This window comes from Hyperolius riggenbachi, chromosome 5, assembly GCF_040937935.1.
Source record: "Hyperolius riggenbachi isolate aHypRig1 chromosome 5, aHypRig1.pri, whole genome shotgun sequence".
Taxonomy (NCBI): Eukaryota; Metazoa; Chordata; class Amphibia; order Anura; family Hyperoliidae; genus Hyperolius; species Hyperolius riggenbachi.
This window is the reverse complement of record NC_090650.1, coordinates 32008921-32024211: the sequence shown is the minus strand read 5'-3', so window position 1 is coordinate 32024211 and position 15291 is coordinate 32008921. Positions and strand designations below refer to the sequence as shown.

Sequence of the window (15291 nt, the reverse complement as noted above, 5' to 3'; positions counted from 1 at the left end):
TTTCCACCAAGAAAGGGATCTGCATTTCTTTCAATTTCCACTACCGCAATTATTTTGCAATCCGACGGGTGTACGGCGCGTTTCTGGTGCGTTCGTCATTTCCTGCAAAAGAAGAAAAACGGGTGGGAAAATACTTTGAAATACAGAAGCTCAAGCACAAAAACATTCAGCAGGCATAAATATTGCCATTGGGAAAAATCGCATCATGAACACAGCGCAATAATGGAAACATCCCTTGGAGGTTTTCCATCAGTAAGGGCCTGTTTCCACTAGTTGCATTGCAAAGTGGAAACCACTCCGCTTCGCAACGCAAGGAAACTGCAACCAATTCACGTCAATGGAGTAGTTTCCATAGACATGAATTTACCTACGCGATCCGGTGCGATGCGACGTGGGGTAAATTATGGATAGCATGATGCAGTTTTCCGCAGCATGCATCGGAGTCCTCATAGCTGCTGACGGGAAGCTGCATGACACCGCATCCGGTTGTCCGGAAGACCACTGGAAGTACCTGCGGAGGGATGCAAGGCGGCGATCGCCTAGCATTCAATGCCAGTGGAAACGGGCCCTTAGGTGAGTACCCAGCGTTTCGCGATACGGATAGGTGCACAGCTGCACTCAAGCTTGTTACAGAGTTGCTTACCTTTTAATTCACTTAGGCTGGTTTCACACCAGGACGTTGCGTTTTAGGGGACGTTATGGTCGCATAACGTGCCCCTAACGCAACGACTGGTGCTCTCTAATGTGCAGTTGTCCAGCTGCACAACGCGGCTCACTCTGGCGTCCGTGATGCGTACTCTTGGACGCATGCGGCATCACGTGGTCCCGCCCGGCCAATCGCCGCACAGAGCGGCCGCTCCAGGAAGTAAACACTGCATGTCACTGAGTGCAGTGAATATTAATTAGCCATGTGCCTGGCCGCTCTCCGCTCCTCCCCAATGTTACTGAGCATGTGCAAGCAGTTTAACGTGGCTCTGCCGCTTACAAAGTACTGCATGCAGTACGTTCTGTTATGGCGCAGCGTTACTGAGTAACGCAACGTGGGCACTGTGAACAGCCCATTGATTTTTCATTGCTGTGCGGTGGGCTGCGTTACAGGCTGCTCTAACGTGCGCCTGTAAAGTCCCACTGTGAAACCAGCCTAAAAGCCTATAAATGATAACTCAGAAATTCATAGCTCCAAAGAGGATTTTTAAAATTGAACAATTCAGTTCCAAAGTCAAATACTTTTAATTTACACTCACAATGCCAGCCTTGTTCAATTTCAGATCTAGTTGGGCTTCAAGTATTAGAGGTTGGTGTTGAGGTGCCCACTAATATTAGAACTGTTCCTGCCCTACAGATTCTATCTTTTACTGCAATTTTTATGATCAAATTGTATAGAAACCTGCGCTGTGTGTGGCGTAAATCAATGTGAAATGATTCTTTGGTCAATTACTTTGTACAGTGCCACTGAATATGTTGGCGCTTTATAAATTAATAATAATAATAATTGAAAAAGGAAAAACTATTGACCAGATAGTTGGATTTTATGATCGAATTGGAATGTAAAACCTTCTTAAAGAGGAACTGTAACGGCAAAACCTCCCCTGGGGGGTACTAACCTCGGGTGGGGGAAGCCTCAGGATCCTGATGAGGCTTCCCACGCCGTCCTCTGTCCCACGGGGGTCTCGCTGCAGCCCTCCGTACAGCCGTGACGTAATATTTACCTTCCTGGCTCCTGCGCAGGCGCTCTGACGGCTGTCGGCTCCGAAGTAGGCGGAAATACGCGATCTGAGCAATATGGCAGATGCGCTCCTCTTAGCACCAATAGCCTAAAGTACCTCAAGTAGTGAAAAAACTGACAGGTGGATCGCCACTAACATGGGTGGGTAAAACACCCTGATTGAAATTTACTATTATAAGAAAGTGGCGCTCTACACTTGTCAGTATACAGCAATATAGATACAAATTAAAAGTCCCACTCTCCACAAAAGCCCATGCACCAGTGTCCCCAAGCAGTATCTGTATTCCCGTTATCACAATCCTTTACTTCATTTCAAGGCTGACATGCAGTTGCAATATTGGCAGGTATCACTCTCACCAGATAAGTAGGCTGATTATTTAAAGTCAGCATCAAAATGCTTTGTAATGTGGCCCCTCACGATCAAACTCTTCTTCCTGTTAGCAACTCAGAGACAAAGAACAGCAAATAGCGTAATACTGTATGGAACAGGTCTCCATACAGTATTACGCTATTTGCTGTTCTTTGTCTCTGAGTTGCTAACAGGAAGAAGAGTTTGATCGTGAGGGGCCACATTACAAAGCGTTTTGATGCTGACTTTAAATAATCAGCCTACTTATCTGGTGAGAGTGATACCTGCCAATATTGCAACTGCATGTCAGCCTTGAAATGAAGTAAAGGATTGTGATAACGGGAATACAGATACTGCTTGGGGACACTGGTGCATGGACTTTTGTGGAGAGTGGGACTTTTAATTTGTATCTATATTGCTGTATACTGACAAGTGTAGAGCGCCACTTTCTTATAATAGGAAATACGCGATCGCCATCGGGTCCGCTATACTGCGCAGGCGCAAGTCTCCGGCGCCTGCGCAGTAGAGCGGACCTGACGGAGATCGGATATTTCCATCTATTTCCGAGCCTGAAGCAGCCAGCAAAGGTAAATATTGAGCGAGACCCCCGTGGGACGCAGGACGGCGTGGGAAGCCTCATTAGGATCCGGAGACTTCCCCCACCCGAGGTGAGTACCCCCCAGGGGATTTTTTCGAAGTTACAGAGTCTCTTTAAATCGTTCCATTAATGGGAACAATTGATAATTGCCTTCTGGTTAGTTTCGATTGTTCAAATCGCGTCAAAAGATCAAATCTGAAGGAAAAATTGTACTGTTAATGGGCACCTTAAACTAAACCAGAGACAAAAGAACCCTCATGTATTTTACCATATATGTCAGTGGGAACATTAGAGAAAACACTTACCCTGCTCTGCTTGTTATCAGCCCTGATACAATCCCTGACTGAGCATTCAGTCTGGCTTTGCTCAGAAATCATTATAGTGGAGTCATTATAGCAGAGCCAGAAGGGGGCAGGCTTGGGCTTAAAAATACATCAGAGAAGACAGACTCAGCTATAATGATTCCTGAGCAAAGCCAGACTGAATGCTCAGTCAGGGATTTTATCAGGGCTGATAACAAGCAGGCTGAGCAGTGAAGGATGAAGCAGAGAGCAGGGAAGGTGTTTTCTCTAACGTTCCCACTGATATATATGTTAAAATACATGAGGGTGCTTCGTCTCTGGTTCACTTTAAGAGAGAATATAAAAATAGAGAACTGAGAGAGAAGCGCTCCTATTGGGAGGGGATCATTCTGATAGCAGGAAAGCTGTGGTGGAAGAGACTGGTCATGATGGGAGGGGCTTCTGTTGCTGGGTAATATTTAATTATTATTTATATTGCGCTGACATCTTTCACAGTGCTTTACAGAGTATACATAGTCATGTCACTAACTGTTCCTGAGAGGAGTTCACGATCTAATCCCTACTATTGTATAGTCATATGTCCAGTATATATCTATCATGGTCTAGGGCCAATTTAGGGCAAAGCCAGATAACTTATCCCACACAGACACAGGGAGAACATACAAACTCTGTGCAGATAGTGCCCTGGCTGGGATTTGAACCTGCAAGGTGAGAGTGCCATCCACTACACTGCTGTGCTACATCTAGAGTAAGATGGTTGCGCTGGGAAAGGCTTGACCTGACAAGAGCTGGCTCTGGTAGTGCTATGGACATGGGGGATGTTCTGAAATAGAAATGATCAATGAGATGCTAATAATTTTAAATTGATGCAAATCGTATGCCAATTATGCAACTCTACATACCTTGGAATTAAACCAATCAAAATCATCAGCTTCTGCGCTTGATTGGACCTGGCTGTGTATATTTGTATAAAATTGACAGCAAATTGAAATTATTGGCATCTCATTGACCATCTCTCTATTTAGTATTGGCTCCTAGTGGGACGGACTTACAGATACAATGCCGGCTCTGATGGAAGAGGATCTAGAAGGAGAACATCAGGTTAGAGAGGCTCCTGGTAGGAGGAGTCATCTGGTAGGATGGGCTACTGTGGGAATGTCTTTTATAATAGAGGGAGGTTTCAACAAAGTAACAAAATGTTTTAACACTAAGGATCTATTCGCCTTTTGTACAATTTCAATACAATTTTGGTACAATTTTGATAAGTCTCTTTAAAATGATGTAAGGTCTGTGAGGGACACGCCTGTTGTGGGTGTGTCTCTAGCTATGAAGGTGTGAGCAAATGTTTGTATATTTGGGCTATGAGTAAGGACATTGTTGTCCGAAACATGTAATTCTTTTATTTCTGTCTTGTGATTGCTCAATAAAATCGTTTGGATGCCACCCGTCGGAGAGTGTGGATCTTCCTTTTTCCTCTAGCAGGAGGTTTCAGCTGTAAAAAATTAAAGCAAAAAATTGTGCAGTGGCCACTTTGTACTCAGCCACACAGAAAACCACCTCCTCTGCTATGGAGACGGCTGAATGGAGTGAAGCACCGTTTTCCTAAGCTCTGGCAAGTGACCCCTGGCTGAGTACACCGCAGATACAGATTTACTGGTGAATGCAGCCGGGCAGATAATGAAATGACAATAAAGAGTCTGTGCCTTCTCCATCCTGTCCTGTTTATCATCTCCTGGCAGAGGCTACACAGCGTCCATCTTCTCTACGCCTGCCCGACACTTTATCTTCTGGCTGGTGGCAGAGATAGTGGATTCCATCTCCTAATATGGAGGCTGTGTACCAGGAAAGGGGATTTATGGGCCGATGCTGGCACTCAGAGCCTGGCATCAATACAAAGTACAGGTGAAGGGGACACCCACCCTCTGGGGCCATCCGGGCTGCGCAGTGCCCCCGGCACAAGGAAAAACAAAGCAACACACATACAGTATATAAAACAGTCATCATCCAAGTTATCTTTGGAGACTGCCAGGTATCATACAAATGCTACTACATAGAAAACAGCAGCCCCTAAATGAAAATTGTCCCTATGCTACTCAGTGCTATCAATCTTCTCCTGGGAGGCCACCATGGAGCCAATTCACAAGAAGTGTACAGTAATCCTCCACGGAATCTTAGCAGGCGATATAAAGGTGACTGGAGGCGTTGTAGAGGAGATATTTTTTTATGGAGCAATCAGTACATGTTTCACCATAGACAACTGTTGAGGAGATGTTACACTTGAGCGTCAGCTCTGCAGTTAAACGGTGAAAAGAAGCTTAATACGTGTGTTTGTTTTCCTCTCCATAGCAGCAGCTTCGGGTCTTCCGGGAAAACACCAGATTGATGACTTCAGGGAGATGAATGGAGTGCCCTGTGCAGCTTTCAGGACCTTGGACAGAACCCAACCTACTAACAGCTGTGAGACACTCTGCAGCTCCCTGCCTGTGCCAACTACTGCCAGGGTGTGACACGTCTGTATGTCCCCATGTATGCTAACCAATGCCAGGGTGTGACATGTCTGTATGTCCCCATGTATGCCAACTACTGCCAGGGTGTGACACGTCGCTATGTCCCCATGTATGCCAACCAATGCCAGGGTGTGACACGTCTGTCCCCATGTATGCCAGCTGCTGCCAGGGTGTAACATGTCTGTACGTCACCATGTATGCCAACTACTGTCAGGGTGTGACATGTCTGTATGTCCCCATGTATGCCAACTACTGCCAGGGTGTGACATGTCTGTATACTCCCATGTATTCCAACTACTGCCAGGGTGTGACATGTCTGTATGTCCCCATGTATGCCAACTACTGTCAGGATGTGACACGTCTGTATGTCACCATGTATGCCAACCAATGCCAGGGTGTAACATGTCTGTATGTCACCATGTATGCCAACTACTGCCAGGGTGTGACATGTCTGTATGTCCCCATGTATGCCAACTACTGTCAGGCTGTGACATGTCTGTATGTCCCCATGTATGCCAACTACTGCCAGGGAGTGACATGTCTGTATGTCCCCATGTATGCCAACTACTGCCAGGGAGTGACATGTCTGTATGTCCCCATGTATGCCAACTACTGCAAGGGTGTGACATGTCTGTATGTCCCCATGTATGCCAACTACTGCCAGGGAGTGACATGTCTGTATGTCCCCATGTATGCCAACTACTGTCAGGGTGTGACATGTCTGTATGTCCCCATGTATGCCAACTACTGCAAGGGTGTGACATGTCTGTATGTCCCCATGTATGCCAGCTGCTGCCAGGGTGTGACATGTCTGTATGCTCCCACGTATGCCAACTACTGCCAGGGCGTGATATGTCTGTATGCTCCCAAGTATGCCAACTACTGCCAGGGTGTGACATGTCTGTATGCTCCCATGTATGCCAACTACTGCCAGGGTGTGACATGTCTGTATGTCCCCATGTATGCCAGCTGCTGCCAGGGTGTGACATGTCTGTATGTCCCCATGTATGCCAACTACTGCCAGGGTGTGACATGTCTGTATGTCCTCATGTATGACAACTACTGCAAGGGTGTGACATGTCTGTATGTCCCCATTTATGCCAACTACTGCCAGAGTGTGACATGTCTGTATGTCCCCATGTATGCCAACTACTGCCAGAGTGTGACATGTCTGTATGTCCTCATGTATGACAACTACTGCAAGGGTGTGACATGTCTGTATGTCCCCATTTATGCCAACTACTGCCAGAGTGTGACATGTCTGTATGTCCCCATGTATGCCAACTACTGCCAGAGTGTGACATGTCTGTATGTCCCCATGTATGCCAACTACTGCCAGGGTGTGACATGTCTGTATGTCCCCATGTATGCCAGCTGCTGCCAGGGTGTGACATGTCTGTATGTCCCCATGTATGCCAACTGCTGCCAGGGTGTGACATGTCTGTATGTCCCCATGTATGCCAGCTGCTGCCAGGATGTGACATGTCTGTATGCTCCCATGTATGCCAACTACTGCCAGGGTGTGACATGTCTGTATGTCCCCATGTATGACAACTACTGCAAGGGTGTGACATGTCTGTATGTCCCCATGTATGCCAGCTGCTGCCAGGGTGTGACATGTCTGTATGTCCCCATGTATGCCAACTACTGCCAGAGTGTGACATGTCTGTATGTCCCCATGTATGACAACTACTGCAAGGGTGTGACATGTCTGTATGTCCCCATGTATGCCAGCTGCTGCCAGGGTGTGACATGTCTGTATGTCCCCATGTATGCCAACTGCTGCCAGGGTGTGACATGTCTGTATGTCCCCATGTATGCCAGCTGCTGCCAGGGTGTGACATGTCTGTATGTCCCCATGTATGCCAACTACTGCCAGGGTGTGACATGTCTGTATGTCCTCATGTATGCCAACTACTGCCAGGGTGTGACATGTCTGTATGTTCCCATATATGCCAACTACTGCCAGGGTGTGACATGTCTGTATGTCCCCATGTATGCCAACTACTGCCAGGGTGTGACATGTCTGTATGTCCTCATGTATGCCAACTACTGCCAGGGTGTGACATGTCTGTATGTCCTCATGTATGCCAACTACTGCCAGGGTGTGACATGTCTGTATGCCCCCATGTATGCCAACTACTGCCAGGGTGTGACATGTCTGTATGTCCCCATGTATGCCAACTACTGCCAGGGTGTGACATGTCTGTATGTCCTCATGTATGCCAACTACTGCCAGGGTGTGACATGTCTGTATGCCCCCATGTATGCCAACTACTGCCAGGGTGTGACATGTCTGTATGTCCCCATGTATGCCAACTACTGCCAGGGTGTGACATGTCTGTATGTTCCCATATATGCCAACTACTGCCAGGGTGTGACATGTCTGTATGTCCCCATGTATGCCAACTACTGCCAGGGTGTGACATGTCTGTATGTCCTCATGTATGCCAACTACTGCCAGGGTGTGACATGTCTGTATGTCCTCATGTATGACAACTACTGCAAGGGTGTGACATGTCTGTATGTCCCCATGTATGCCAACTACTGCCAGGGTGTGACATGTCTGTATGTCCCCATGTATGCCAACTACTGCCAGGGTGTGACATGTCTGTATGTTCCCATATATGCCAACTACTGCCAGGGTGTGACATGTCTGTATGTCCCCATGTATGCCAACTACTGCCAGGGTGTGACATGTCTGTATGTCCCCATGTATGCCAACTACTGCCAGGGTGTGACATGTCTGTATGTCCCCATGTATGACAACTACTGCAAGGGTGTGACATGTCTGTATGTCCCCATGTATGCCAGCTGCTGCCAGGGTGTGACATGTCTGTATGTCCCCATGTATGACAACTACTGCAAGGGTGTGACATGTCTGTATGTCCCCATGTATGCCAGCTGCTGCCAGGGTGTGACATGTCTTTATGTCCCCATGTATGCCAACTACTGCCAGGGTGTGACATGTCTGTATGTCCCCATGTATGCCAACTACTGTCAGGCTGTGACATGTCTGTATGCTCCCATGTATGCCAATTACTGCCAGGGCGTGACATGTCTGTATGTCCCCATGTATGCCAACTACTGCCAGGGTGTGACATGTCTGTATGTCCCCATTTATGCCAACTACTGCCAGAGTGTGACATGTCTGTATGTCCCCATGTATGCCAACTACTGCCAGAGTGTGACATGTCTGTATGTCCCCATGTATGCCAACTACTGCCAGGGAGTGACATGTCTGTATGTCCCCATGTATGCCAACTACTGCCAGGGTGTGACATGTCTGTATGTCCCCATGTATGCCAACTACTGCCAGGGTGTGACATGTCTGTATGTCCCCATGTATGCCAACTACTGCCAGGGTGTGACATGTCTGTATGTCCCCATTTATGCCAACTACTGCCAGAGTGTGACATGTCTGTATGTCCCCATGTATGCCAACTACTGCCAGAGTGTGACATGTCTGTATGTCCCCATGTATGCCAACTACTGCCAGGGAGTGACATGTCTGTATGTCCCCATGTATGCCAACTACTGCCAGGGTGTGACATGTCTGTATGTCCCCATGTATGCCAACTACTGCCAGGGTGTGACATGTCTGTATGTCCCCATGTATGCCAACTACTGCCAGGGTGTGACATGTCTTTATGTCCCCATGTATGCCAACTACTGCCAGGGAGTGACATGTCTATATGTTCCCATATATGCCAACTACTGCCAGTGTGTGACATGTCTGTATGTCCCCATGTATGCCAACTACTACAAGGGTGTGACATGTCTGTATGTCCCCATGTATGCCAGCTGCTGCCAGGGTGTAACATGTCTGTATGCTCCCATGTATGTCAACTACTGCCAGGGTGTGACATGTCTGTATGTTCCCATGTATGCCAACTGCTGCCAGGGTGTGACATGTCTGTATGTCCCCATGTATGCCAGCTGCTGCCAGGATGTGACATGTCTGTATGCTCCCATGTATGCCAACTACTGCCAGGGTGTGACATGTCTGTATGTCCCCATGTATGCCAACTACTGCCAGGGTGTGACATGTCTGTATGTCCCCATGTATGCCAACTACTGCCAGAGTGTGACATGTCTGTATGTCCCCATGTATGCCAGCTGCTGCCAGGGTGTAACATGTCTGTATGCTACCATGTATGTCAACTACTGCCAGGGTGTGACATGTCTGTATGTCCCCATGTATGCCAACTACTGCCAGGGTGTGTCATGTCTGTATGCTCCCATTTATGGCAACTACTGCCAGGGTGTTACATGCTTCTATGCCCCCATGTATGCCAACTACTGCCAGGGTGTGACATGTCTATATGTCCCCATGTATGCCACCTGCTGCCAGGGTGTGACATGTCTATATGTCCCCATGTATGCCACCTGCTGCCAAGGTGTGACATGTCTGTATGTCCCCATGTATGCCAACTACTGCCAAGGTGTGACATGTCTATATGTCCACATGTATGCCACCTGCTGCTAGGGTGTGACATGTTTGTATTTCCCCATGTATGCCAGCTGCTGCCAGGGTGTGACATGTCTGTATGCTCCCATGTATGTCAACTACTGCCAGGGTGTGACATGTCTGTATGTCCCCATGTATGCCACTGCTGCCAGGGTGTGACATGTCTGTATGCTCCCATGTATGCCAACTACTGCCAGGGTGTGACATGTCTGTATGCTCCCATGTATGCCAACTACTGCCAGGGTGTGACATGTCTGTATGCTCCCATGTATGCCAACTACTGCCAGGGTGTGACATGTCTGTATGTCCCTATGTATGCCAACTACTGCCAGGGAGTGACATGTCTGTATGTTCCGATATATGCCAACTACTGCCAGGGTGTGACATGTCTGTATGCTCCCATGTATGCCAACTACTGCCAGGGTGTGACATGTCTGTATGCTCCCATGTATGCCAACTACTGCCAGGGTGTGACATGTCTGTATGTCCCCATGTATGCCAACTACTGCCAGGGAGTGACATGTCTGTATGTTCCGATATATGCCAATTACTGCCAGGGTGTGACATGTCTGTATGTCCCCATGTATGCCAACTACTGCCAGGGTGTGACATGTCTGTATGTCCCCATGTATGCCAGCTGCTGCCAGGGAGTGACATGTCTGTATGCCCCCATGTATGCCAACTACTGCCAGGGTGTGACATGTCTGTATGCTCCCATGTATGCCAACTACTGCCAGGGTGTGACATGTCTGTATGCTCCCATGTATGCCAACTACTGCCAGGGTGTGACATGTCTGTATGCTCCCATGTATGCCAGCTGCTGCCAGGGTGTGACATGTCTGTATGCTCCCATGTATGCCAACTACCGTCAGGGTGTGATATGTCTGTATGCTCCCATGTATGCCAACTACTGCCAGGGTGTGACATGTCTGTATGCTCCCATGTATGCCAGCTGCTGCCAGGGTGTGACATGCCTGTATGCTCCTATGTATGCCAACTACTGCCAGGGTGTATATGTCTGTATGCTCCCATGTATGCCAACTACTGCCAGGGTGTGACATGTCTGTATGTCCCCATGTATGCCAACTACTGCCAGGGAGTGACATGTCTGTATGTCCCCATGTATGCCAACTACTGCCAGGGAGTGACATGTTTGTATGTTCTCATATATGCCAACTACTGCCAGGGAGTGACATGTCTGTATGTCCCCATGTATGCCAGCTGCTGCCAGGGAGTGACATGTCTGTATGCCCCCATGTATGCCAACTACTGCCAGGGTGTGACATGTCTGTATGCTCCCATGTATGCCAACTACTGCCAGGGTGTGACATGTCTGTATGCTCCCAAGTATGCCAACTACTGCCAGGGTGTGACATGTCTGTATGCTCCCATGTATGCCAGCTGCTGCCAGGGTGTGACATGTCTGTATGCTCCCAAGTATGCCAACTACTGCCAGGGTGTGACATGTCTGTATGCTCCCATGTATGCCAACTACTGTCAGGGTGTGATATGTCTGTATGTTCCCATGTATGCCAACTACTGCCAGGGTGTGACATGTCTGTATGCTCCCATGTATGCCAACTACTGCCAGGGTGTGACATGTCTGTATGCTCCCATATATGCCAACTACTGTCAGGGTGTGACATGTCTGTATGCTCCCATGTATGCCAACTACTGCCAGGGAGTGACATGTCTGTATGCTCCCATGTATGCCAGCTGCTGCCAGGGAGTGACATGTCTGTATGTCCCCATGTATGCCAACTACTGCCAGGGTGTAACATATCTGTATGCTCCTATGTATGCCAAATACTGCCAGGGTGTGACATGTCTGTATGCTCCCATATATGCCAACTACTGTCAGGGTGTGACATGTCTGTATGCTCCCATGTATGCCAACTACTGCCAGGGAGTGACATGTCTGTATGCTCCCATGTATGCCAGCTGCTGCCAGGGAGTGACATGTCTGTATGTCCCCATGTATGCCAACTACTGCCAGGGTGTGACATGTCTGTATGCTCCTATGTATGCCAAATACTGCCAGGGTGTGACATGTCTGTATGCTCCCATGTATGCCAACTACTGCCAGGGTGTGACCAGTCTGTATGTCCCTATGTATTCCAACTACTGCCAGGGTGTGACATGTCTTGTCAAAAAGATGGCAGCATCTACATACCTCTCTATACAGTTGTCCTTTAAAGGGAACCTTAACTGAGAGGGATATGCATGTTTCCTTTTAAACAATACCAGTTGCCTGGCAGTCCTGCTGATCTCTTTGGCTGCAGTAGTGGCTGAATCACACACTTGAAACAAGCATGCAGCTAATCCAGTCTGACTTCAGTCAGAGCACATGATCTGCATGCTTGTTGAGGGGCTGTGGCTGAAAGTATTAGAGATACAGGATCAGCAGGCGATTCAGGCAACTGGTATTATTTTAAAAGGAAAAATCCATATCCTTCTCAGTTTAGGTTCCCTTTAAATTTTACCTACTAGACAGCTCTCCCGATTTCCAGCTCCCAGTAGCCCCGACCCTCAGCACAAGAGGGGTGGAGCTACACGCCAGAAGCCGATGGAAATTAACCTCAGAAGACCTGGCAAGTATTTTGAACTTTATGTACACAGGACAGTGTTCTCCCCAGAATTTTTTTCCAGCCGGGTGGCATGAAATAGTAGCCGGGGTGGCATGAAAAAGTAGCCGGGTGGGTCGAGATGAAAATGCAGGGCAACTCTGCTTACAGCATAGGAGGAGGAGAGCCGATGACAGCCGGGTGGTCACCAAATCTAGCCGGGTGGAGCACCCGGCTAAAAGAGCCTGGGGAGAACACTGCAGGATACCAGGAATAAAATCTGCAAATCTGAAGCAATGTACAATAGCCAGCAGTCAGTGGCGTAGCATAAGGGGTTGCAGAGGTAGCGACCGCACCAGGGCCAGAGGGGCCCCAAGGGACCCTCCCTCAACCCCAGTATTCGCTCTTTATTGGTCCTGTACTGGTAATAATCACTTCTATAGATGCTTTGAATAGTGGTAATCATTAACAAACTGTCCCCCGTCCCCTTCTTGAACCTCTGACACTGTGGTTGTCCTTGGCAGGTTTTGGTGCGCCGTATCAATTGTTATGTATAGAGTGCTTGGGTGGGCCCAAATGTATAACTTACACTGGGGCCCATAACTCCTTAGCTACGCCACTGCCAGCAGTATATTGTACAGTGCTTCAGATCGCCATAAAAATCGAAACAGAAAGCGTAGCACAAATCGCTTACGCGATTGCAAGCGCAGGAGCGATCCCCAGCAGGCCCTGGTGCCATACTGTGGCAAGGACACTAGAGCATAAGCTCCTTAGGTGCAGACGAAAGACAGTACCAGGGCTCAGCAACACGAAGGGTTAATAAGCAGCACTTGGTAGGATGTTGTCAGCCTTAGCGGGTGTTTGGGGTGTTAGTGGCAAGGTGTCAGGCTTGTAGATAAACACTGGCTCTCCATATGGTTTGATTAGTGCGCTCTGCAAAGGTGACATCTGCTGCTGGGATCTGGGGAGCATTCTGTACACACATCTACCTTCCTGAGCAGCATAAGATCTGGGGGGTAACAGGCAAATCGGGCGCATGCGGCTCCTTGACAAATCGGACGTTGCCATTGATATATCTTAAAAATCAGTAAGCCAGCTCCAAAATGGAAAATCAGCTGCACGGCGGCTCCTGGCAGGGCCGGGCCGAGGCATAGGCTGGAGAGGCTCCAGCCTCAGGGCGCAGTGTAAGAGGGGGCGCAGAATTCATTCAGCTGTCATTCCTAATTGTGTTTGAAGCAGAAAGAAATAAGAAAAGGGGATACATGGCAGTGACTGCAAGCCAGATAACCAGGGCCGGGCCGAGGCATAGGCTGGAGAGGCTCCAGCCTCAGGGCGCAGTGTAGGAGGGGGTGCAGAATTCATTCAGCTGTCATTCCTAATTGTGTTTGAAGCAGAAAGAAATAAGAAAATGGGATACATGACAGTGACTGCAAGCCAGATAACTAGAAATTAAGGTGTTGGGGAGGTTGGGGGCCCTGGGGCACCTATTAGTCTAATAGCAATCAGTGTGTGACGGCTGGGGTGGGAGGGATGGAGGGGCGCACTTTGGTGTCTCAGCCTTGGGTGCTGGAGGACCTTGTCCCGCCTCTGCAGATAACTACATATTAAGGTGTTGGGGAGGTTGTGGGCCCTGGGGCACCTCTTAGTCTAATAGCAATCAGTGTGTGACAGCTGGGGTGGCAGGGATGGAGGAGCGCACTTTGGTGTCTCAGCCTTGGGTGCTGGAGGACCTGGCTCCTGGTATTAATAATTTTTTGGGGGGTATTCTTTTCTAACGGCATGGTTTGGGGGCCCGCATGATTTAGCGTTTATTGCGCTTTTACCTAGGGTTAGGTTTAGCTATAGCAACATAATCACTGTAAATAGAATATTGGTATATGTACTCTATCCACAGTTTCTCTGCGCTTGATTTTTCCTGCCGCTCATATTTCACATATACAACTTCAGGGGCTGCCACATTATATTCTCATTAATCCGCCTGATGACGGCAGCAAGGGACGCTTGCTAATAAGTGGTGGTATCATTAAGCAAAGACTGGGGAAGGGATGAGTGTAGTGTAGGTAGTGATGCCTGTAACCCATAGCAACCAGTCAGAAGAGGAAGGGGCTGCAGATAATGAAGTTGGTGAAGGCTTCCTCTTGCACTGCTGTAGTGGACAGAACAGTATTATATACCTTTATGTGGAACTTGCAAGGTGGGTTGCTCAGCTGTATATGAATCTTCACCTCCCCTCATATTATGCTTCATGTTCTAGTACACAGAGAGGAGGGGAGGACAGTATTTCCAGGGACACCTTCACTTCCTCCCTACAAATGTATGAGGGGAGGGGCTTGGAGCTCACCTCAGCACACAATTCTCCTGGTCCCGTCCCGCAGTCACTGACAGGAGAGTCTCTTCCCGCCAAACAGGAGAAGGGCGGGGCCCAGCAGGGATTCAGGGAAAGTAGCTGATTGGATGGCAATAGATTAGACTGAATAGAGTAGGGTTTTGGTACTTTCCAGAGGCAGGTGAGAGGGCGGAGTTCTCGTGTTTTCTGGCTCCTAGTGATGGGAATTCCGGCTCTTTTCAGAGAATCGGCTCTTCTGAATCGGCTCCCATTAAAGAGCCGGCTCTTACGGCTCTCAATCGGCTCTTCATGCTGGCTCCTCAAGCCTAGAACTTTGCAGAGGATCAGGACAGGAGGAGTAGTGCTTACAGGAGGAGGCGGAGCTGTCGTGCCACATGAAGAATTGCAGGTAAGCTGCAGCGCGGGGGTGTGGCGAGTACAGGGGCGT

The 15291-nt window shown here is 48.6% G+C and overlaps 1 protein-coding gene across 2 annotated transcripts in view; it reads right to left on the bottom strand.

Moving 5' to 3' along the window:
- NOS3 (nitric oxide synthase 3) overlaps positions 1-14841 on the bottom strand; it is a 242706-nt gene extending 227865 nt beyond the window's left edge. The window contains exon 1 of one of the 2 annotated variants that reach the window (XM_068235393.1): positions 14692-14841. The gene's annotated coding sequence lies outside the window, so the exon portion shown is untranslated. The remainder of the gene's footprint in view (positions 1-14691) is intronic. The other variant, XM_068235396.1, reaches the window with a different exon arrangement.
- Positions 14842-15291: the final 450 nt, after the last annotated feature.